This window comes from Taudactylus pleione, unplaced genomic scaffold, assembly GCF_031769625.1.
Source record: "Taudactylus pleione unplaced genomic scaffold, aTauple2 ptg000142l, whole genome shotgun sequence".
In the NCBI taxonomy this organism is placed as follows: domain Eukaryota; kingdom Metazoa; phylum Chordata; class Amphibia; order Anura; family Myobatrachidae; genus Taudactylus; species Taudactylus pleione.
The window spans coordinates 4,261,509-4,285,000 of NW_028284544.1; the positions used below are offsets into that span (position 1 = coordinate 4,261,509).

Here is a 23,492-nt window from a genome sequence, read left to right on the forward strand (position 1 = left end):
GAAGGCACCACCATTGTATATGTTTACAATCTGCATCTCCACTGCTCGGCCTCCACACTGCAAGTAGAAGTTCTTTATTTCCTGGTGGTATTTGTGTGGAAGGGAAAGTGGGGGGAGCAGACATGGCCATTGATGACCACTCATGGATTCCAGCTGTGTGCACACATCTCATGGCCTTTTCCCGAATATAGAGCACAAACACAGCATTTTCATATTAACCGCAAATGGTTTCATTTATTTGTGTTGTGTGCTGGAAAGTAAGCCTTTAAGGGCAATAAAATGACTAAATCCGTGTTTAAACTTTTTTATTTTGTAATTATTTTAAACTAGTTCTCTACATTTTGGTGGAGATGCCACTGCCTCTGTACTCCACCATTTCTTGTTTTAATCATGGTCCTGACGTCTGTTGTATTGGTTAAGGAAAGGATGAGGTCTTTGGATACGTTTAAAGAAAGAAAGTCCCTCTTTTAAACACGCATGCAATAATCGTAATAGGTGAAGTAAATAACATTGATTGTCTTGTTACAATAGCACCTGTCATGGGGTGGGATATATTAGGCAACAAGTTGAACACTCAGTTCTTGAATTTGATGTGTTGGAAGCAGGAAATATATAGACAAACGTAAGGCGTAATCTGTGCGTCTTTGACAAGGGCCGAATTGTGGTGAGTAGACACAGAGCATCTCCAAAACAGCAGGTCTTGTGGTGTGTTCCCAATATGCAGTAGTTAGTACCTACTGAAAGTGGTCAAATGAAGGACAACCGGTGAAGCGGTGACAAGATCATGGGTGCCCAAGGCTCATTGATGTACAAGGGGAGCGAAGGCTAGCCCGTCTGGTCAGATTCCCTGAAAGAGTTACTGTAGCACAAAGTGCAGAAAACGTTCATGCTGGCTATGATATAAAGGTGTGCGTAGCCATAGACTAGTCAGAGTGCCCATGCTAACCCCTGTTTCTACAGCCGAAAGCACCTCTAATGGGCACGTGAGCATCTGAACTGGAGCGTGGAGCCATGGAAGAAGGTGGCCTGGTCTGATGAAACATGTTTTCTTTTACATCATGTGTTGACCATCATGTGCCCCGTCTTCCTGGGGTTATAGATGGCACCAGGATGCACTATGGGAAGAAGGCATGCTGACTGAGGCAGTGTGATGCTTTTGGCAATGTTTTTGTGGGAAGTGTTCAGGAATGGTTTGAGGAACATGACCGAGTTCAAGATGTTGATTTGGCCTCCAAATTCCCCAGATCTCTTATCGAGCAACTGTGGGATGTGCTGAAAAACAAGTCTGAGCCATGGAGGCCCCATTTCACAATTTACAGGACTCAAAGGATCTGTTGCTAACTTCTTGGTGCCAGATATCACAGGACACCTACAGAGGTCTTGTGGAGTCCATGCTTCGACGGGACAGAGTAGTTTTTAGCATCACAATATTAGGCAGGCGGTTTTATCGTGATGGGTGTATATATAATAGCGTTCCCGCTAGGCTGTTTTAGCGGGGCGCGGCGCCCTGCCCTCCTTCTGGAGGGCAAAAAGCACCCTGCCCTCACAGCCTGCGGGTGCCGTTCTCACCCGTGGGACGCAGTGTCCCGCGGGTGGAGAAACATGCGGTGACGTCCCGGTCACCGCCGGAGAATAGACGCCGGGCGCATGCGCCCGGCATCTATTCTCCCTTTCTGCAGCGCTTGGGGGCTGCCCGGCATGTCCGTAAGCGCCGGGCATGCCCCCAAGTATGACGAAAAGGGGACGCGTCTTATAGACAGGCCCCCTTTTCATGACCACGCCCCCTTTTAAGGTTGCCCTCTCTAGCTCCGGCGCCCTGCCTGCCGCCGGAGCTAGAGTGAACACTATATAGATTGTTCAGTAAGACATAGTAATAATTTTCTATGGCGAAGATCTTGATTATACACATCTTTGTTTCGTGTGGTTAAAACTTCCTTGTGGCTTCCAAATTAATGTTTGATATTAATACTTCAGTATCCACTGTGACTTGGTGCCCACATTTTCATAAGCAGTCGGAAGGTACTTAAAGTTAATTGCTATAAACTCCTGGACACTTGATTTATTTGTGTTGGTAGAATAGCCTGACCGAGGGCAACAACTGTACTGAGCTCTGCCTAGATCATGTAAATTCTATGGTGAAAAACACGGATAATTCTGTCGGTATAATGACTGTATTAAACCTGTACAAAGGGTGGAGGAAATATTGTATATTGTGAAACCTTCCCAGATCTGGAACTACCCTTGTTTATATTGGCATAAAGTGTTTATTGTAAATTACTTTTATCATGAAATACTTCAGTCTGACAACTCCTTAGCAGAGAGCTAACCTACTACAGTACCAGATTATACAGCTTGAGTTGTGATCTTTGTAAGGATTGCTTGTAGCTTCACAAACCTATGGCAACATGTGTGTGTTCTCTCTCTGCAGATGGATTTCCAGTGTGTGTGTAAATAAAGGACGTATTTGCTTCTCTCCATCGTTGATAATCATTTTTACCATTTAAGGTATGTAAACAAACATAATGGTAATATAAATATTTTATTTTGATAAAGCTACATTATTGCATAGAAAAGAGATTTATTCATTCGCAGTTTCTCAGTAATGGCTGTATGTACTTACATGTGCTGGCTTAATCTTTGAGACAAGCATATGCTACTGGCTGGACCCACTGGGATCAGACCTAGCTGTGAGGACTGGAGGACCAATTACGGCTTATAGTTGTCTCTCCTGCTTACACCCCTTCTGCTTTCTGAGTAAACACAGCCACGGGATAAGCGGCTGCATATAGTAACCCTGGGCCTCCAGCTAGGAAAAGTGGGATGTTTTTTTTCTACTATTAATGCAGCTTTAATGGTGCGGTATAATTGTTTTTGCTTAGTGATCTTCTACAGCTGTTCAGTAAGTCATGTATTATGGAGGGAAATCCTACTACTGTAGCAAAGTGATACTCTGAAATGTAACATGTTTTCCGTAGTTTTGTCCAGTAATGCAACACATGGCTTCAAGAACATTGCAACAATAAGGAAAACTCCAAACAACATAAACACCCACCTAGAGTACTATATACGTGGGTAATTCTGTTCCGAGCCATGTGCCACCGTGTATTGCTGCAATGGTCAGCTGTGAGCATATCACCCATATACGGTACTGCCTCTATGGGGTGCAAGTACTACCTCCATGGGGTGCATGGGATAAATTGTGACTCTTATCTATTTGTTATTACCCAAGCTTGTTTTTATTAAATATTATTGTGGATGGACGCACTGTGTATTCCCCGTTATATATGCTACAGTAGCCCAGAACTTCTACTGTGATTTGCCAGGAAAGCAATCATATGTCTTGGTACTATGATAAGCAATCTGCCTGCCCTTCTCCACGTATGTTATGCAGGTAGGTGTTATAGCCACAACTTTTACATATTGTCAGAAGTTGATATGTACTGAAATTCATTTTGTGTGCTTTGTATGTATGGGGGATGAGGGTCAATTGTTTGCACATATTGTAAGAGAGAGTGATATTATTTCTATAGTGCTGTTACTATGGTTTTTATCAAAGTTAGAAGTGGACTATAAAATATATACTTTTTTGTCAAAGGTCCAATACATTGCTTATGGAATTCTGGGAGCGATTCATTAAAGGTTGGAGAGAACGTGGGGAGAGAGAAAATACTGACCTTTCAGCTTCTAACTGACATTTTACAGGCTGTATTTAAAGAAAAAAAAAATGACAGGACCTGATTGGTTGATACTTTATCTCCTTCTACTTTATCGCTAAAAAACTTTGATAAATCTGCACTTATTAGAAGGGGGGGGGGGGGTGGCGGGGCATATTAAGCCTCACAACACATTCCCTGTACTAACACCCCCCGCTTATAAATCTCACATTATTTTTGAGCATTTTACTACTTTGATTTTGCTGTTCAGCATTTGTTTAGAGTAATTAGGGACTGTAGTGATGGCCGTATGGTATCATTACAGCTTGTGTCCCTATTCTTCTAAGTGCAGTAGTCATCTGTTGCAGTTCTCAGCTGGGGGTTTGCCCAAGAAGTAAAAACTAGTTTGTTTGTTTTTTTGCATGAATTAAATTTTTTTTTAAATCCTGCTGATAATATAATATAAAAAACATACATTTCTAATACATAACAATCAAGTTATTATAATTTTTCATATAGTCAACAGAGAGCCAGACTGTCTTTCTTCCTTCCACTCATCTCTGTAAGACTGAAGGTTTTGAATTGAAATAAACTTAAAGGAGATTAAACTATGAGGTGTTTCTCTGTGTATTTGCCTCTTCAATGTGTTGGAGGAGTTTACCCTTTTAAGATTGATAATGTTAGTTATGGTTTTCTCCTGTCCTATAGGATTGTTAGGGGAAGAGTTTGTAGAGTCATAGCTGAAGCTAGACAGATTTAGTACCACTCTGATTTGGTTCCCCCTCCCAGCCTCCCTATTTGTGTGTGTGTGTGTGTGTGTGTATTTACTGAATTGGTTCAGCTCACTCAATGAAAACCACAAGCAACAAGAATATGAAATAATACCAAGGGGCTTCTTGTGCAGTCACAGCATAATCATTTTTTTTTAAATGTTTAAGCCAGGTACCCATGGAACGATATGCTCCATGAGCGATATCTTTCAGTGTTGTCCACTCACCTGCTGGGCTCAATGTCATTCTCGACAATGAGCAAACACACTGAATGATACCGTTAACAATATCGTTCAGTGACGTCACCGGCCGCATCCCCCAACTTATCGTCCGATTGGCCAGCAAGTATGGCCGATGAAAGATAGCGTAAACGATCCACGGGAGCGAGCATCGTTAACGGTGTCTTGCATACACACGGAAGGGTATGAACGATAACGTTATCGTTCACAATATCATGCCGTGTGTATGCATCTTTAGTTTAAACCACCCTGGTTTGAATGTTGACTTATTTTTAAATTGCAGTCTACATCCTCTTTTCATGGCTTTACATAGAGATATAGTAAGGTTTTAGTTCTTTCACGAGTTAGGATGGTCCGGAGAAACAAATTTCCATTGCACAAGTTTTCAATTCAGTCTCACAAGGTGAAAATACTTTCTTGCCCCAAAAAAGGTTATTGACCCCTCCTACTTATTGTAGCTACAGGTTTATTGTGTGAAAGTCATGCAGTCCATCTCCTATGATATGAGATTCTGCAGAATCCTTCTGACACGAATGACGAAAAAGTCTTCCGTGTAGTTGGGATACATTCAGTATCCGGACACAGGGGATGCCGTCACTTAGAATACAGGCGCCGGAATCACAACACTTGTCAGAATCCCGGTGCCGGCATCCCAAAGGTAAGTAGAGGAGTTGGGGCGAGGGTAATGGTGGGTACATACGTAGCTATTTTAAATGCTCGATTTGAACGATAACTATATCATTACACCAGGGAAGGTGCATGAAATTCAGCCAGCGATATCGTTGTCGCTGGCTGATCGCTACGTGTGTATGCACCCTTGGGGTTAGGCACTAGGGGGGAGGATTAGGTTTAGGGTGTGGGGAGAGGGGAGTTTAGGATTAGGAACTAGGGGGGGTAGGGTAGGTTTAGCCACTCTGGGGGAGGTTAGGTTCAGGCATCGGGGAGGGTTAGGATACCTACCGATAAGTGTCTGTATTCTAACACTGTCGCGATGCTGATGTCTGGATTATTACCGCCGGGATCCCGAGCACTGGCATCCCGTACCCATCCTGTGTAGTCCTAGGTATGATAAATGATTACTTAGGTCATCTATATAGAGCTTGTGTTTTACTAAGTGAGCAATGCAAAATTTCTAAGAAGTTCTCTATGAATGTACCATTTCCATTCCCTTTAATTTAGTGATATTTCCTGAACCCCCTCGTGTTCTTCTATGTTCTCCTTAAAGTGATGTGCCTAAAGCTGTACCTCAGGATAACAGGGTGACATTATCCCCCGTTTATGCATTACCAGGTTTGTGTTCATTCTTCAGCTTTCTGTCAACCGAGTCCTATCTCTGTGTCTCTCCCAAATATTCCATTTATTGTGTACATGACATATTTATTACAAAGACCGAACTGACCACGGCCCAAATAGATATACATTAAACTTCATCGTAATCATTATGTAGCACGTCAATACCCTTTCCTGTGCTAGAAAACCTACATAGCTTTGTCATATTTGGACAACTCACTTCCTAGGTTGTTCACAAGATCTCTAGTATAAGAGCAAAGGGACAGTGGAGTCATTTCAGAAACTTGTGGTACACCAAGTTATCCCGGTATGAACTACTTTTGTCTTCTGTACTACATAATAATGTTGAACAGTATTGAAAGCTTTTGTTAGATGAAAATATATGGCATCAGTTTTACTGCCAAGATCAGGTTTCAAGCTTACCTCCTCACAAAACTAATCCTCTTAGATACGCATGACTGATCCTTCATGAACCACGCTGACACTTGTTTCCTACAATGTATTTTACAATTACATCACTCCCAGTAATTTACCCATAACAGATGTCAAGCTCACTGGTCTTTCCTTTCCTGGTACAGGGTTTGATCTCTTTTTAAAGATTGGCAGAAAGTAGATTTTGTACAAGACTTGTGGCATTGAACTTGGCTTGTTGAAAACAATAAATACAGGAAATGGCATCTGGGCCTGTTTCAGCTTAGGACGGAATTGCAAAGCTGCACTAAAGCAGCTTTGCAACTCCCTTCTTGCAATTATGGTAATGCAGCAGGAGGCATCACGTCACCTGCATGCATCACTTATGTGAGCTGCATCCAAGGACGCAACATCGGATAATCAGCAAGAACATTGGCCGGCTGAGTGACTCATGGGGTCACGTAAGCCGGCCGCAGATGAGGGAAAGAGAGCCGACGGAGATCCTGGCCTCTTCCCTCTCCCCCAATGCCGGTAACACCTCCATTTGGGGAAACTGAGGCCGTTGCCGCCCCCTCCCCGCCCACAAGCGTCAGCAGACTGTCGATCACTGACTGGTGCCAGTCTACTTGAGAACACACAGGACCCGTACTGCACATGTGCAGTAGGGGTCCTGCGCCTGTGTACATTCCCGAATATCTGGAATCTGCATTCAGCAGTGCACTGATGAATAAGGCCCTCTGTCCTTATTCTGTAATCGGATTCCAGTAGCGTTTTGGTGTATACCATCTCTTTTAGGTGATATACAATAACCATCAGTCACTACTTTGTATTTGTTCACAGTTGCCTTTAAGTCTTGTGGCCATGCAGTGGGTCCTGGTAATTTTTTTTTTTTTAAATATATCATATAAGTGCACATTACCCTAGTAGCAGTTTACTTACTGTTTTTTTTATGATGAGTGAATACAGCGATTGAAACTATGCTAGTCATGTTAAGAACTTGAAAAATCTGCTCTTTAAATGAAGTAACTTTTGCAGACCATAACTTAGTAGCTGAGCTCTCAGGTCATCGGAATGCTGGGGATTTCTGTCATGTTTGGAAGTCCTGGACTCATTGCATACCCATAGCAGTACATGGCTTACTAGTTCTCACAGCATCCCTAATATAATGCATATTGTTCATCGAACAATCATTTCTGTACTGAGGTTTTCCAGTGAGGGGGATTGGGAGGACTGGCTTCATCAGTATATGGAACCCCAACTTATACCATCCTGTACTGTTGCACTTGGTGACAGTATTGTTGGTATCTGCGTAGATGTAGAGAGATCCTTAGAGGCCTTTTTTAGATTTTGTACATGGCGCTTTTCAGCTGTATTTCTACACCATGAAACTAGGTGTTATAGTTACAAGTTTATTTTTTCCCAATATATTATAGAAAATGCATTTTCATGTATCTGAAATCTCTTGCAATGTAGCATACATTAGCCGTAAACCAGTTAGTTACCCCTTTGTTACTGCTTATCTCACGGTAACCTTTAGCCGTATATTTGGGACGACATGACGGGAGCTGGAGTGACGTTAGTTACTGCAGCTGTAATTTCTTCTAAGAATATCCTTTTTATGGAGAATGTACAAGTAATGTCATGTGAAGCTGTTACTTCCTGTCCCGCTAACCAGAAAACTAGAGGAAGAGCTGGTTCTGTCACTAATCACTGCTGGGAGAATGCAGGCCGTGCCAGCTTAGTGTGTTCAATGCTGCTTCTCTATGTGATGATCTTGGTTTCAAGTGTGAAGTGTAAATGCAGGTGCGTGATTAGGTACTTGTGAACCCAGTTTTCATATTAGGTTGCACCTGCATTTAGTGTGCTGCCAACAGTGGGAGTTCCTGTGGTTAAGCTCTTATTTCGCGGTGTACGCTGTGAAGGTCTCCTAGTAGCTCAGCATCGGGTTTTATATAAATACAAAGTCATACTTGCCTGCACATCTGCGATCCCCAGGTTTGATGGTTGTAAAATAATAGTGTAGAAGAGCGCAGCACAATGGATTCAGTACATCCATCTTGGGAACCCTTAACGTTTGCAGGTGTGTAGGTAAGGCCAGATTTGTAGTTCAACTTCTCTTCCCTGATTCCACTCAAGACTAATGGTGGGTACACACTGGGCGATATTACTGAGCGACAGCACGATTACGACATCGTAATAGTGCAATCGCTCAGCAATCGAGCACAAATCGTCCACTTTTATGTTGGAAACGACCAGCGATGCGCACTCCCGCAGGTCGTTTTCCGACATTGTCCATTGCACAATCTGACGACCTCGTCAGGCTGCTGCATGTTGGGGAATGGGGGAGAGAGCCCGGCACTGAACGATATCGATAATGATATCGTTCAGCGGCTGTGCTCAATGTCATGAACGACATTGAGCACAGCCTGCCGGGGACACACTACACGATATCGCTCAGGGAGCATATCGTGTAGTGTGTACGCACCTTAAGCTTTTGGTGGGGTTAGCCTATAAGCTACTACACTTTTTTTATTTAGTGTTTTTGTGTGTGTGCATTCCCTTCCACCCTCCTTACCCTGTGATCGAGTTGTGCGTGAAGAGACCACCTTAGTCTCCCATCTTAAGTGGCTGCTATACTGCTGGATTTGCATTTTTGATGAACACCTGCAATAATTTGTGTGACACATGGCTGTCCTGCTGCTATTTATGCTATGCTGGTTATGTTTTTGGGAGTTAAGAATCTTCGTTGGGGTCTCACAGATTCTGCCTTGCAGCTCTCTCAACATGCCAGGGTTTGGAGAAATCCTGAAAACTTGATATGTTTGGTGCACTTGAGGAACCTCCGTTTTAATATGGATGTAGAACTGAATTGGGTAACCGGCTTCTGCAGCACGTTCTAGCACGTATTGCTGGACAGCAGCGCACACTCCAGGCTGAGGCTGCTTGTTCAACAATTCTGAGATTAATTGACCTCTAAAGCTGCATACACACACAGATTTTAGTGAACGATTTTCGTTCAGATTTACCTTGAAAAAGTGAACGAAAATGGTTCACTAAAAATCGTTGGTTACTAAAATAATGAACGATTTTCAAAAACTATGAACGATTTTTTAATCATGCATACAGCGAATGGAAATCGTTCATCGTTTATCGTTCATTCTGCACAACATGAACAATTTTCTGAACGAAAATCGTTTGTTGGACAGTCAGAATGGATGATGAACTACAAACGTGAACGCGCATGAATGATTATCGTTCAGCTTAAAAAGATGAACGATTTTACAAACTATTTTAACGATGACGACGTTGCTATAGTTATATCGTTCAAAAAATTGTTGTGTACGCAACTTAAGTATCACACTTTTTTTTTAATTTCCCCAACAATGTTAAAAAAAATGATCGATCATTATAATTTCAGTGTAAAATAATTTTCCATCATTGTTCAGCTTGAAATGTGAGTCAGCAAAACCACTGTTTCCTGAGGAGGAAATTGCATCTTTTTCTGCCTTCAGTCCGTTAACATCCATGATCGAATGGATATTGCTAAAAGTGTGGCATAGATTGTAATTAAATATAAAAGCAGTGTTTGCACAGAGTTGCCTATTTGTGAATAGTCCAGGGGGTCCCCGCATCGCACACCCTGCACCCATATTATTTTAAACTCACCTGTCCGTCATCAAACGGGTGTCGGCGCGGCTCAGAACACCGGAAAATGGCCGCCGCCACCATCTTTCCGGTGTACTGCGCATGTGTAGTAGACTTCAGGCACACTTTAGTGCCCGGAGTCTACTAATGCTCCGGTGGCTGGTCAGTCGGCTGCCGGCCACTGGGGAGAGAGAAGGGGGCCCTGCACGGGGAGTGCACACGGGCCCCCTCCTCTCTTAAGACGACCCTGCCCAAGTCTAACGCATGGAGCTATTCAGTTATTTTACAATTTCAATGTGCGGTAAGTCCCCGGCTAACGTGCATTAACTCATAGCTCCTGGATTAAGGGGTCTATTTACTAAGCTTTGGCTGGAGATAGTCACAACCAATCGGCTCCTAACTGCCATTTTTCAAACATAGCCTGTGACATGAGTTAGTAGTTGATCGTTTGGGACTTTATCTCTGGTCACTTTATCTAAATCCAAGGCTTAGCAAATAGATCCTTAAGTGCCCAAAGCTATGGAAGTACTTCACGTGGTCCCCAGAGGGTGCACTTAACGCAGATTCCCCCCCCCCCCCCCCCCCCAAGACCTGCAGCCACGTGGCTAATGGAAACTGTCGGTCAGTGTCCATAACAAATTGGGTTCTTTATAAACCTCTTCATTTGGTGAATTTGGCATTTTTTAAAAGTATTATATTGTACTTCATGGAAATTATCGCCACCTGGTGGCTGTGAAAGTTTTGTAACTTTTTTACTGTGTAAGCACCTTGCGTTGTGATATATAGAGAGAGTGTGTGTGTATATTATAAGGGCACAGCCGTGCCCTTATATTAAGACCGAATCGAAAAAAACTGAATTCTCCAGAGAGAATTCCAGAGAGGGGGCATGGTGTTTAAGGTGCTACATCTCAAAAGCTATAGGAAGTACCAAGCTGAAATTTGACATGGACAGGTAGAACTGTCGCTCGGTGCGGCATGCCAAATTTCAGGGCAAAAAAATTAAAAAAGAGGATTTGGGAGTAATCTAAAGTTCCAACTGTCAGTTTTTTCTGACACTCGGTTAGGACCACTTTTCTGCTGTTGTTGTCTATGGGGAATTTTTGGGAAGGCACAACTCGGGGTAGGGGATGAATTTAGACTTGGTTTGTTTTTATTAGGTAGTTATTGCTCCAGGGTAGGGCCTTTTGGGGTTCAGGTAATTGAGAAAGTTAGTTTTTAAACTATTACCTCACAATTGCGCCATTATAGAGATAGGAAGCTTCAACTTGTTAGGCAGCCTCAGTAGGTGCCTCCAGCAGGTGTACTCACTGTGGCTTCACTTGGGTGCACCAAGATGGCTAGCCAGTGCGGGTGGTAGTGGCGGTGGGACCCGGGGGAAAGAAGCGGCCGTTAGCTGCAGCCGGGACCGGGGGAGAGGGGGGGTAGCGGATGTTGGCAATGGTGTGGTTGGCGGAGCGGGGGGGCGGCAAAAATATGCAGGGTTCTCCCGTATTCAGTGCAACCCTTTCTAGCGGTGGGGGGGCTAGCTACGGGGGAGAATGCCAAAGCCAGTGATGCCCTTTCACTGTCTTCCCCAGCCAAAGTGTCACCCCAGACCGCTAGCCAGCCCAGGCCCGGGGATCCCTGGAGAGCTGGGGACCCCCCCCCAATAAAGGGGTACTCCTCTCCAGGACACACCAGGCCCAGACTGATAGCTTTGGGCTATCCCCGGCAACCCTGGGTGCCGGGTTGTTTGTGAATAGTGTGGTGCATTTGGTGATCGTAAAAATATTGTATTTTGCTGTTGAACTGCAGGACCCAGCAAGCCTACCCCGCATGCTGGTACTTGGAGAACCACAAGTACCAGCATGCGGAGCATTATGGGCCCGCTGGTACCTGTAGTTCCACAGCAAAAGAAATATTAAAATAAACATAAGACACACACACACCGTTGAATTAAAATTTTTATTAAAACAGGTGCGCGCACACACTACCTCACATACTAGCCTCCAGGGTTACATAAAATTGGATTTAGAAAAAAAACAAAAAATCAAAATTTGGTTTAAATATGATTTTTTATGACACTTTTTAAAATAAACGTTTAAAATGTAAAATGTTTACTTAAAAAAAATAGAATAAAATTTTTTTTATAAATTTATTTAAATCCAAAAATCTGATTTAACTCATAAGTTTTTGATTTATTTTAAAAATCCGATTTTTATGCAACCCTGCCTGAAGCCAATCACGTCCACTTGCCCAAGTAGACAATCCAGGGGGTACTTGTAATAATAAATCCATACTCTCCTCCTATGCGTGGATCACGTCCTCTTCGTTCCATGTAGCATCCCCAGGCTTGGCAAAACAAGCAAAATGCAAATACCCGGACTCCCGAACATGAGTACTGTCCTCCTAAGGACAGTACTGCCCGAATGACCTGGTTTTGCAGGGTTATGGCATGTATCTACAGTATGTATATTGTATAACTGTCCTGTAATACTTTATACCTAAAGTATTTATACCAAAAGCCAATTAACCCCAAAGAAAGACAGAGACCATTCATATTATGTGCAGACTGCTTATTTCCACCTTCTGTCCTCCTTCCAGTTGTACGGCATCACCGGTAGCTGCACAGAAATGCTGGTCACCAACAAATCAGTTATTATTGGTGGCTCAAGACTGGTCAAAGATAATATATATATTTTTTTCTTACTGATTTGCATGTGGAGAGTTTGATTAATAAATCCCTTCTTTAATGGTTATTTAAGTAATCCCACTCTCCCTTATATAGCACTAGTAAAATAGACCTTGGTCATCTCAGACAACCCTGTGTTGCTCCATTCGCTCCCCATGGGGGACAGGGAGTCCCACATTGGATTATTATGAAGATATGTTCAGTTACATGAACCTAAAATAGTGAACAAACCTACTTTAAATAATTTTATAAACCTGTAGTTACGCTGTGGGGAATAACATTTCTTATAACATTGTTTAGCTTTTCTAAAAGACAATTTTTATTAGTTACATTGTCACACAGCTTACGTTGCTTCTTCGTGTGCCATTTATATTCCGCGTCTAGATTACCTATTGTGACAGTCCAGCAATAGTCTGCTAGCATTGTACAGTCCTATTTTCCTTGATATCTCATCTCTATCGCCGATATGTCCTCTCGCTATGCTCACCAGTTACTACACCACAGCTGCCCAGAAACAAGCACATATGGGAGTATCGGCATGTGTATTTTTAAGGACCTGTTGCAACCTTAATTCTAATAAGACAGCGGTAGGTTATTCACCACCTCTTTCTAGTTATCTGCTCTGTTGTTCCTCACAAAGTTAATTGCTACAAGTTGCACTAACTAACAGATGTTGGCCTCTCACTGGTTGGCGCAGTAATACATCCAATCAGGTAATAGTGTGACTCCGCAGAGAATGGCTGAAGTGTTGCCAAGCAAACTATCTGCGACGACCAGCATCCCCAGAAGTAAGGAAATCAAGACATGCACTGTATCATGAGCAAGTGCTAAATAATCCGCTTTAGCTGTCATTTTCTTATTTTGCATGTAGCATTTGCCAACATTGACTGATTACATTGGTAACTGTTTGGCTGTTGATCAGTGTAATGCTGACATTGTAACGTAGAAGTGTCACACTTGTTCTGCCTCCTTATGTATCAAGTGTTTCCTGTACCACATATACTGCAACAGGTTCATATTTTACTTTTGTTTTATGTCATTATATTTGTGTCCAATAAAACACAAGGCCATAAAGCAGAAGTACCAATGCTAACCACAGGCTGCCACATGGACAGTGTTTTGGGTTAAATAGTTGCTAACTGTTTAATTACAATAGTATAATTTGGCCTGTAAATTAGGAAGTTACCAGTAACACAAGTGGCACATTCAACATCGGGAGTACAGTTATTTTACTTCATTAGTGCCTTTTCTATTCCCTTTTTTTTCTTAGTCTTGCCCTCCGCCCAGTAGGCATGAAGAGGACACTGTGTTAATGAAGCTTAGGGGGAATTTCAATTGTCTTTTTAAGCCCGATCTCCCGTCTAATTGTTTTCAATTGTATTGCATGCCCATGCCTTTATCTGCATATCACACCCAAAAGCACTGGGTTTAGAAGTGTAAAGCGACTAAACCTGTGCAAAGTCCTCGTTAGCGCCATTTGGGTGCCCAAAGACCAAACTTTTTGCAGATTTGTGTGCATTGTCGCCCAAATCAGAGCGACATTTGAATTGCCCATTACTAAAAACTGTGGGTGAAAACCATTGAATTCCCCCCCTTAAAGTGTGTTGCTGCCACCTTGTTTGTAACCATGTTCTAGTTTGCCTATACAGATGTGATGCAGTAACATAAGTGATGTCCGACAACCCCGAATATGTTCTGTCCTCATGCAGCTGGGTTTGCCCTGTGTTCAGATTACCATCTGATTAAACTATTGTTGGGTATCTGGTAGATTTAATTAATGATTATTTATCAATTTTAATGTGTTTTCTCTGTAGGTGATCCTGTGAATTTGAAAGAGTAGAAGATTTGATGTGGCGAAGGTATGAATTTCATTTCAATTAAAAATGCTTTTATTGATGAAGGTCAGTATGGGACATACTGGTAGTCACCAATGTATTATCTGTGTATAACATAAGGCTCCAAGGAGGGAATTCAATTGGTTTAACACTGCCTCAGTTCTGTCTGAAATGACATGAGCTACTAAATTGTTTGCTGCTGGGCGCCCATTATTTGTCCATGCGCACCCTCCTGAGGTGACGAGCAGAAATCCACCCAAAGTTGGGCTTTGGGCACCAAAACTTATTGCGCCCAGTAGTTTGGACGGTTTTAGATGCTCTATGCATCTAAACCAAGTGCATTTGGGTGTGATATGCGCGATAAGTAAAGGGAACTTAAAAACAATTTAATTCCCCCCCCCCTCCCTAATACGTTCATGATTTCCCATTAATTCTGGCCACAAAGGATGACTAGCCATCATTATTGAATTATAGATGCTTTGGGGTCTATTTACTAAGCAGTGATAGGAGACATTGGGCCTGATTCACACCCGCTCGCGATCGCAAGCGAGTCGATGGTTGCCCAGCGCGCGTGTCTGAGAGCCCAATGTCACTCAACATCGACAGTACGCCCCCTATGGTACGAGACCCGGAGTGACGGTTTGCCCGTCGCTATCAGGGTCTCGTGCATGCGCACGACTGAGTCGGCTCCATCGTGCGTATGTGCACTGGGCCACCATATACCCTCTTGCGAGCGGGTCTGAATCAGGCTTTGTCTCCTAACACTGCTTAGTAAATAGACCCCTGTATTTGGTATCCAGTAGCGTCACACTGTATGTAGTTGCTGCTTTCAAATTTCATCTCCAACCCGCAGGGAAGCAGCAGAATACAGTGGTGCTTAAGTTTGTGAACCCTTCACAAAACTACCTCAGATTTAGGTAGAGAACCAAATGAGACAAAAAAAGACATGCTAATTTTTTTTTTTTTGAGGAAAATGATCCAATATCACATCTTTCTGCTGCAGTCCCACTAAAAAGCCCCCCCCCCCCCTTCCTGCACCCCAGGTCACGTGCTACTCTTCTAGCGCCAGGCATCTTTTTTTTTTTTTGCCGAAAATGTGTCTGTCGCTGCGTGTTGCAACTACGACGCACCAGCAGACACTGCTGATTTGTTTGATATGTGATACTTTTATATCTGTGTGCGACTGAGTCTCTGAATCTGTATACAAAGTGCTACAATGCAGCAGCCGCAGCTTTTTTCATTCCATGTTCTGTTCTGGTTAATATACGGACTTGGCTACACACAGGTATACAAGTGTTGTATATCAAATGAATCCGCACAGTCTCCTTCGCATTGCAACTTAGATGCATTTTCGGCAGAAAAAAGACATCCAACACTAGCACGGTACCTGTCTGCTCACTCACGCCAGGCAAGTCGTGCTGCTTGGCACATTGAGGGTAGATGTATGAGGCCACATGTATGTGTGTATATATGATTGTATATATGTAATTAATATTTTGCCAGATTACTTTGAGAGTGGGTCCACTCTTCTGTTTTCTTTATGGATAAGTGGTAATTCTGTCCTTTGCAATGCTGTCTATCTTTCCTGCTGCTGCCAGTAATTATAGGTGCAGTCTCTTGGGGAACGTCTCTCTGTGTGTAAGACTATCCCTAAACAGCAGCAGTTATTTACTTTATTCTTTCCGTTTCTCTGACCTATTTCAGTGATGTGTTTTCAGATAAGGATTCGTAGATCTGTTTTTTTCTGTTATGGTTTATCAGCTGTGGTCAGATGTTATAAAGAAGCTCAATGGTGATTGTGGGGAAGTAGAAATGTAAGTTCCCAGATTCAGGATTGTTGTTTTTAAAAAATATTTTAGATTTTGTCTGGTTTCTTGTGTCACATTTCTTAAGTTGGGTTACATGTCAGGACAGAAATCCGTTATTGTATCCGGAGGATGCCGTCAGCTCGAGTATTTTATTAACAGTTGTTTTATATAGTGCACACATTTTGCAGCTGTTTACAGGGTATATTTGGCCATTCACATTAGGCCCTGCCCCAGTGGAGCTTACAATCTCTATTCCCTTCCAAATATATGCACAATAGGGTTAATTAATGCCTGAAGCCAATTAACCAACCAGTATATTTTTGGAGTGTGGAGTACCTGGAGGAAACCCACACAAGCACAGGGAGAATATACAAAATCTACATAGTTAGGACTGTGGCGAGAATCAAACCCGAGGCCTCGGTGCTGTGAGGCGGTAATACTAACCATTACACCATCCATGCTAAAGTGACCAAATTTGTTTGCCTGTGGTATAACCTTTTTTGATGATGAGGGCGGGAGTGAGGGTTCCATAAGTGATACTCTGTGTTTCTTCTTCAGGGTCCATAGGGATCCACAGGGATACCATGGGGATAATGTGGTTTGAGTGATCCAGGCACCAAACAGTTAAACTTTCAGCTCCCAGGATGCCTCTGGTCCTCCTCCCTATATTCCCTGCCCCTGGCCACAGGCATTCAGTTGTTTGTTTGGTGCGGCAGGATTCAGATGCACCTTTGTAACGGGTCTGCTCAGGCAGTCCCAAACTTTTATTTGACTTATTTTTATTTTCTGTTTTTTTGAGTTAGCAGTGCTGAGCGTCTGTATTAACTCATTCACTGCATCTCCGTCTACCTCCGCCAAGCCGCAGCACCAGTAACGTGTCTGGTAATTTTGGCGGGTCACGGCAGAGCTTGCTAGCAGCGATGCTGGGGCCCGGACTGCAACCGGACGCACAGATATCCGGTAAGGCGATTTTTCGCTTACAGGGAATCGCGTGTGGCAGTCCTTTCCTTCGGTGCTTGAGACGCACCAGAAACCGTGGCAGTTAGGGCCTGGTGTGTCTGCTCCCTCACTAGACTACCGGGGCCTTATTGTCTGACGCCGCCATGAGGCCAGCATACCCGGTTGGTTGATGCAGCTTAGGGGGGCTAGGCTCTCCCCCGGCAGCTCCTCCTACCCTCCTCGTGTAAATGAGACGCTCACAGTCCACTATTTGGTCTCGGGAGGTTTTTGGGTTAGACTCCCTGTATACCTCGGGTCAGGTATATGGTGCTCTATATCCTACCAAGCCTTGTGTTTGAGTAGTTGATTCATAGTCTATTGCAACTAAATGACACATGCATTGTATGTGACTGTTTGCTAGCTGCTGTGTTGATACTGCCTTTTATTTCTGACTCTCACTGTTTTTTCTCCTCATCCCCCTGGTACAAGTGGATGGGGGTTTTCCTGTGTACTTCATATTTACTAGTTTATGTGAAGGCTGTCACATTTACTTGCATTGTTACCTTTTATTATGGAATATGCAAAAGGTAAAGGGAAACAGGTTGAGGCCTCTGTGCTGGTTTCAGGTAAATCCTGTTTGGCAGGCTTGTCCCCTCAGGACTTTATATCAGACAGCACAGCAACCGTCCTGTATAAAGAACCACAGCACCAGTCCAGTCTACCAGCCCCGGTACAGGAGCCATCTTGGGTGCCTCCTTGTCCCAGGTGATGACGCAGCTAGTGGATCATATCACTACTCCTACATTGCCTCCCTTAATTGGGTTCTCACAGAATGCTATGTTTGTCCCACTTATACATCCATCCTGGTTGGATGTTTATACCCCTAGGTCAGAGTATGACTGCTGTTACGAACAGACAGGTAGGCGCTAAGGCGCTTAAGTGGACGTTAGTTTTTTTAGGTCTGCTGAGCATGTCGATTCAGAGGCATCATCGGAGGAATCAGATGATGCTCCGGCTTCTTCCCCAGAGTCTAGCTCGGGAGAGGAAGACCATCCTTCTACAGTGGATGTTTTTTTTTTTTTTTACTTTGGGTGGTGAAATCAATCCTAAGTATACAGGATGATGTGCCGGCTCCTGTATACTTTCACTGCTACTGAATGTACTAAGTGGGAAGTCCCTCCTACCGTGGATTCTCAGGTGACACATGTACGTAGCTTATTCAGTCAGCATCTCCTCTTAAAGATCCTGCAGATTAGGAAAATTGAAACATGTCTGAAAGGAGTATTTTCATCATATAGAGCTGTTACTGGACCAGCTGGGGCTTGGGTGTCCAAGGCTATTGAAGAATGGACGGGGGCATTGGAGGATAGCTATATCTCCCACATACGGAAATTGTCCCCAATTTGGGAGAAGCTGTAATAGATGCTAGACTTCTAGCTTCTAAAGCATAGTCAGCCTCTGTTGTGGCTCGTAGAGCCTGTTTGGTTAAGGTCCTGGAAAGACCATCGCGATCAACCTGGTCGGTCGGTCGCTAAAGCTGTCGGTGGTAACCCACAGCTTAGCTAGCGAAGCACTCGAACAGTCAAGCGGCCGCCCTCATTCAGAGCGGGTTCTCCTCCTGGGGTTTTTCAACTCCTGGTGGACAAATGGGACCTACTAGACATAGACCTCATGATTACGTCACAATCACAAGGTCTCCAGGTACGGGTCCAGGATCAAGACCGCCTCTGAATTGAGGGCCCATATCCCCACCAGAGGATCCTTCTTACTCTGGAGATTCATCTCTCTCGTGGTAGCTACATAAGGATCATATGGATAAAGGTCGTCCATCCTGGATCCAAGATGAGGTGCTTTTCACCACAGACGCCCGTCTTCGTGGATGGGGAGTTGTGACAGGTCATCACACCTTTCAGGGAAAATGGACAAATTTGGAATGTCATCTGCTCGTTAACATTCTGGAGCTTCAGGTATTCACAAAACACTCGTCATGGCAAAGGACCTTCTTCAGGGCAGGCCGGTCCAAATCCAATCCGACAGCGCGTCCACAGTAGGCTATCCCAATCGTCAGGGAGGCAGGCAAAGTAATGCAGTCATAAGGGAAGTGAAAAACATTCTGGTTTGGACATAACATCATCTTCTGCAATATTTATCCAGGGAGTCCTCAATTGGGAAGTGGACTTCCTAAGTCGTCAGGACATAAACGTCGGAGAGTGGGTTCTCCTCCTGGGGTTTTTCAACTCCTGGTGGACAAATGGGACCTACCAGACATAGACCTCATGGAATTACATCACAATCACAAGGTCTCCAGGTACGGGTCCAGGATCAAGACCCCTCAGCCGCCTTCAAGGACGCGCTGGCAGTAAGCTGGCGTATCTCTTTCCTCCGATTTCCCCTACTCCCATTGATTCTCAAAAAATTCTAGCAGGAAGGCGGAACAGTAATACTAGTGTCTCCTGCTTGGCATAGATGTCATTTGGTTCACTGACATACGGAATCTATCCATAGATAGTCCGTTTCCTCTTCCTCTATGGCCGGATATGTTAGTGCAGGGTCCCAGCCTGCATCCGGACTTACCTCGTGTGTCCTTGATGGGGTGGCTTTTAAGGCTTCCATCTTAAGAGCCAAAAGTTTCTCCTGCTTTGTGATTTTAAACTATGCTTAGGGCACTAAAGCCTTCCTCTGCCCGCATCTGTTACAGAGTTTGGCATTCTGTTGGGTGTTCCCACAAGAAAGTATAACCCTAAGATTTTAGGTTTTCCCGGATACTTTATTTTTTCTAGGCTGGGTTAGACATTGGTCTCTGCCTAGCCACCCTGGGAGTGCAGGTCTCTGCGCTGTGAATCTGGTTCCCAAAGCGAATTGCAACTTTGCCGGATGTTAGAATGCTTTGTTTTTTTTTCAGGGGGTTCTCTGAGTTAAGCCACTTTTTGTACCACGGTAGCACCGTGGGATTTGCCTTTGGTTTTCAAGGGACTACAAGCTCCCCCATTGGAACCTCTGGACTTTGTAGATTGGAAGAGGTTGGCAGCGAAGACATTTTTTTTTCCCCTCGCAATCTCTTCTGCACGCAGGTCTCTGATTTGGCAGCACTTTATTGTTGATTCCCCATTTTTTTTAATTTTTTTTCACGAGGTTAGAGGTTTTCTAAGGTAGTGTTTCGTCTTCATGTGAATGAAGAAATTGTGGTTCCAGCTTTTTCAGTTTTCAGATCTTTCTGTTGGTGAAATCTTCCTGGATATGGTTCGTGCTCTCCGTATCTGTGTGGAGCGTACAAATTCTGTTAAAAAATCAAACGCGCTTTTTGTGTTATATGGTTTTCACAAACCTGGTTGGCCAGCCAACAAACAAACTCTGGCTCGATGGTTACGTATGACTATCTCCAAGGTTAACACTAAGGCTGATCTCCCTGTCCCAAACACTGCAACAGTGTATTCTATTCGGTCTGTGGAACCATCGTGGGCGTTTCATAGTGGTGCCTATGTTGAACATTTGTAAAAGGCAACCATGTGGTCTTATGTCCACACTTTTCTTAGGTTCTACGCCTTTGATATTTTGCCTCTAATGAATACTTCCTTTTGGGCGATTTTAGTTTTCCTTTCTACTCAGGAGGTGTCCTCCACCCTTAGGGGAACTGCTTTAGGAAATCCCCATGGTATCCCTGTGGATCCCTATGGACCCTGAAGAAGAGTTATGGTAGACTTACCATTGATAACTCTTTTTCTTCAAAGTCCATAGGGTCCACAGGACATTCACCCTGATGCTACTTGCTTCATTGGTAATTTTTCTTTCGGGCATGGATTCCCTAAATTTCTGAGTGTCTCTGGTGTACAATTGTTCTTCCTTCTCCTCTTTCCTTCTCCTGCCTTGGGCTTGTTTACGGAACTGAATGCCTGTGGCCAAGGGTGGGATATATATGGGGGAGAACCAGAGGCATCCTGGGAGCTGAAAAGCTTAACTGTTTGAAAAAGAGTTATCAATAGTAAGTCTACCATAACAATTTTTTTAATGGCATGGTGAAGATAGCTCCTGATTGATTAACACTAGCTTCATATTATATGTTACAATTCAGTTGTATTAATGTTTTAACATGGAGATGTGCCATGCTAGAAGTACATTGCTTTCTGGTGAATTTGGAGATCGTTGTTGCAGCAGAGAAACTTACAGGTACTGACAGCCATTGGTTGCGGTGTAACAGCTGAAAACCACAATAAATTTCATTATATAGAATGCTGTGTAGGAAATGATTGTCAAGGTGTGTACATGGGGAGAATAATGTAAGTACCAGACTTTCCATAGAGGAGACCTATATAGGCTCTTCATATACTGCTTCCAGTTTTAGTTCAATTAACATAATCCAAGATGCCAATGACATCTGAGCCTATGTTTTTACATGTGAGCTTGTGCCGGGTCTGCCTGGGTTCCTGATTGGTTCATATGTTACATCCACTTCCTGCTCAACCTGTTTGGAAAGTTCATGAGGGCAGTGATTTCAGTTACACATACGGTTTTGTTTCAGTCAGTGTTGAAGTAATGATGTGTTTAGTTTATCATTGAAACTCTTATTTTTTTTCTTTAATAACCCTCACACTTGAAATCTGAAATATTCCTTTGAAGCTGCAGAATACATTATAGTGATAGTTTGTTACTGTATGGTGCGGCTAAGCACCTGCTGTGCTCATTTTCAGGTTAATACGTGTCTGCCCATTTTTTAAATGCACGTTGTTAATACAATGAGCAGGATTCCATTTACAGTAGCTCACATGTTGTATATGTAGCATACTGCACCTATAATTTAATACACACACTTCTGCCTAGTGCAGGACCCATATCTCTACTTATGTGTATATTTTATACCTGTCTATATATATATATATATTTTAATTATTATTGTTGAAAGAGTGCATTGATCTTTGTATTAACATGGTTCATGTCCTGCTTCTTGGATGAACATTCTGTAATTTGAGGGGAGTTTGGATACCGCCCGCCTCCCAAACCATCCAGCACCTTTCCATTTGGTGCATGAGTGTCACTGCATACAGACGTGTTACACATGGGATTATTTGAAACAAATTTTATACATCTTTTATTTCTCCCACTAAATTACTGTAGTAAAAATAGTTTACTCCTCTGCATTGCTCAACTTGTTATGGTCTAGTGTTTTCCAGTACACCCTCTACTTCCTTAAGATTTCAATCCACATATTGTGAAAATGTTCTTAGTAGACTGTGCGGGTTAAGCAATCAGTAAAGAGCAGGCGCAGGCTCTTTGGTTAGTGGTCACATGACATTTTTTTTTTCCTGTTTAGTAAACTTAAGCTGCATACACACGTAAAGAATTTCTGTCCAACCATCCAACTAGTTGATTGGTTGGAATGAAAATCTGGTAAGGTATGAAAGCAAATGACAATCAGCAATTTGCTCCCAAACGCTGGAAAATGGACAAAACTGTTGTTTGAACAAATTGTTTAGATCAAACATTTAACAAACTTGTCTGACGACCATTTTCATCTGTTTTCTGGCATTTAGGAGCAAATTGCTGATCATAAGTTACTCCCATACTTTACCAGATTTTCATTCCAACCAATCAACTAGTTGGATGGTTGGACTGAATATCTTTACGTGTGTATGCACCTTTACACCTCTTATAGAAGTAGTGTAGCCAAAGAGGGCTATGGAGCATATTGTGTTTGCCTAATGCCATTTATAAGGGATTCTGCACGGTGTATACAAACTAACCTGTTTAGAATGTAATACATAGGTAGTGTATAGAAATATATAGACCTGACACTGCATCGGGCAGCAGTGTGATGCAAGATCTGAGCTTTAGTGGTGCCACTAGGTTAATCAGGCTGAGACTCCCATACTGTGGCAGGTTGCAGGAGGCTATACAGCCATACGGGCTAGCATGAATAAAGTGATATCAACGCTCCTTATTAAATGGGCAGTGCCGCTGACACATCCCTGGCAATGCAGCAGCTTTTATCCATAGTAACAGACGTGCTGTGCGATATGATTACTCTGTGTACAATGATCTGGAAAGGTGCCAGGATTTAGCAAGGCACTGGGGGGCCTTTTATATATGTTATCACCATCTCTGCTGTATGCCTCCCCCCTCTCACGTACAAGGCTTTCCTTTCTTTTGTTCCCCTTGTACCAGTGTAATCTTGTTCTAGTTTCTATCCCCAGTTGTATGTCACGGCGGTTGTAGCTTAGGTTGTGTTTTTCCTTTTAA

The 23,492-nt window shown here is 43.2% G+C and overlaps 1 protein-coding gene across 2 annotated transcripts in view; it reads left to right on the forward strand.

The window, feature by feature from the left end:
* The window catches only part of NCK1 (NCK adaptor protein 1), a 137,037-nt gene that overhangs the window by 44,965 nt on the left and 68,580 nt on the right, over window positions 1–23,492 (forward strand). The window contains exons 2-3 of one of the 2 annotated variants that reach the window (XM_088473864.1): window positions 2,429–2,505; window positions 14,494–14,538. The gene's annotated coding sequence lies outside the window, so the exon portion shown is untranslated. The remainder of the gene's footprint in view (window positions 1–2,428; window positions 2,506–14,493; window positions 14,539–23,492) is intronic. The other variant, XM_088473865.1, reaches the window with a different exon arrangement.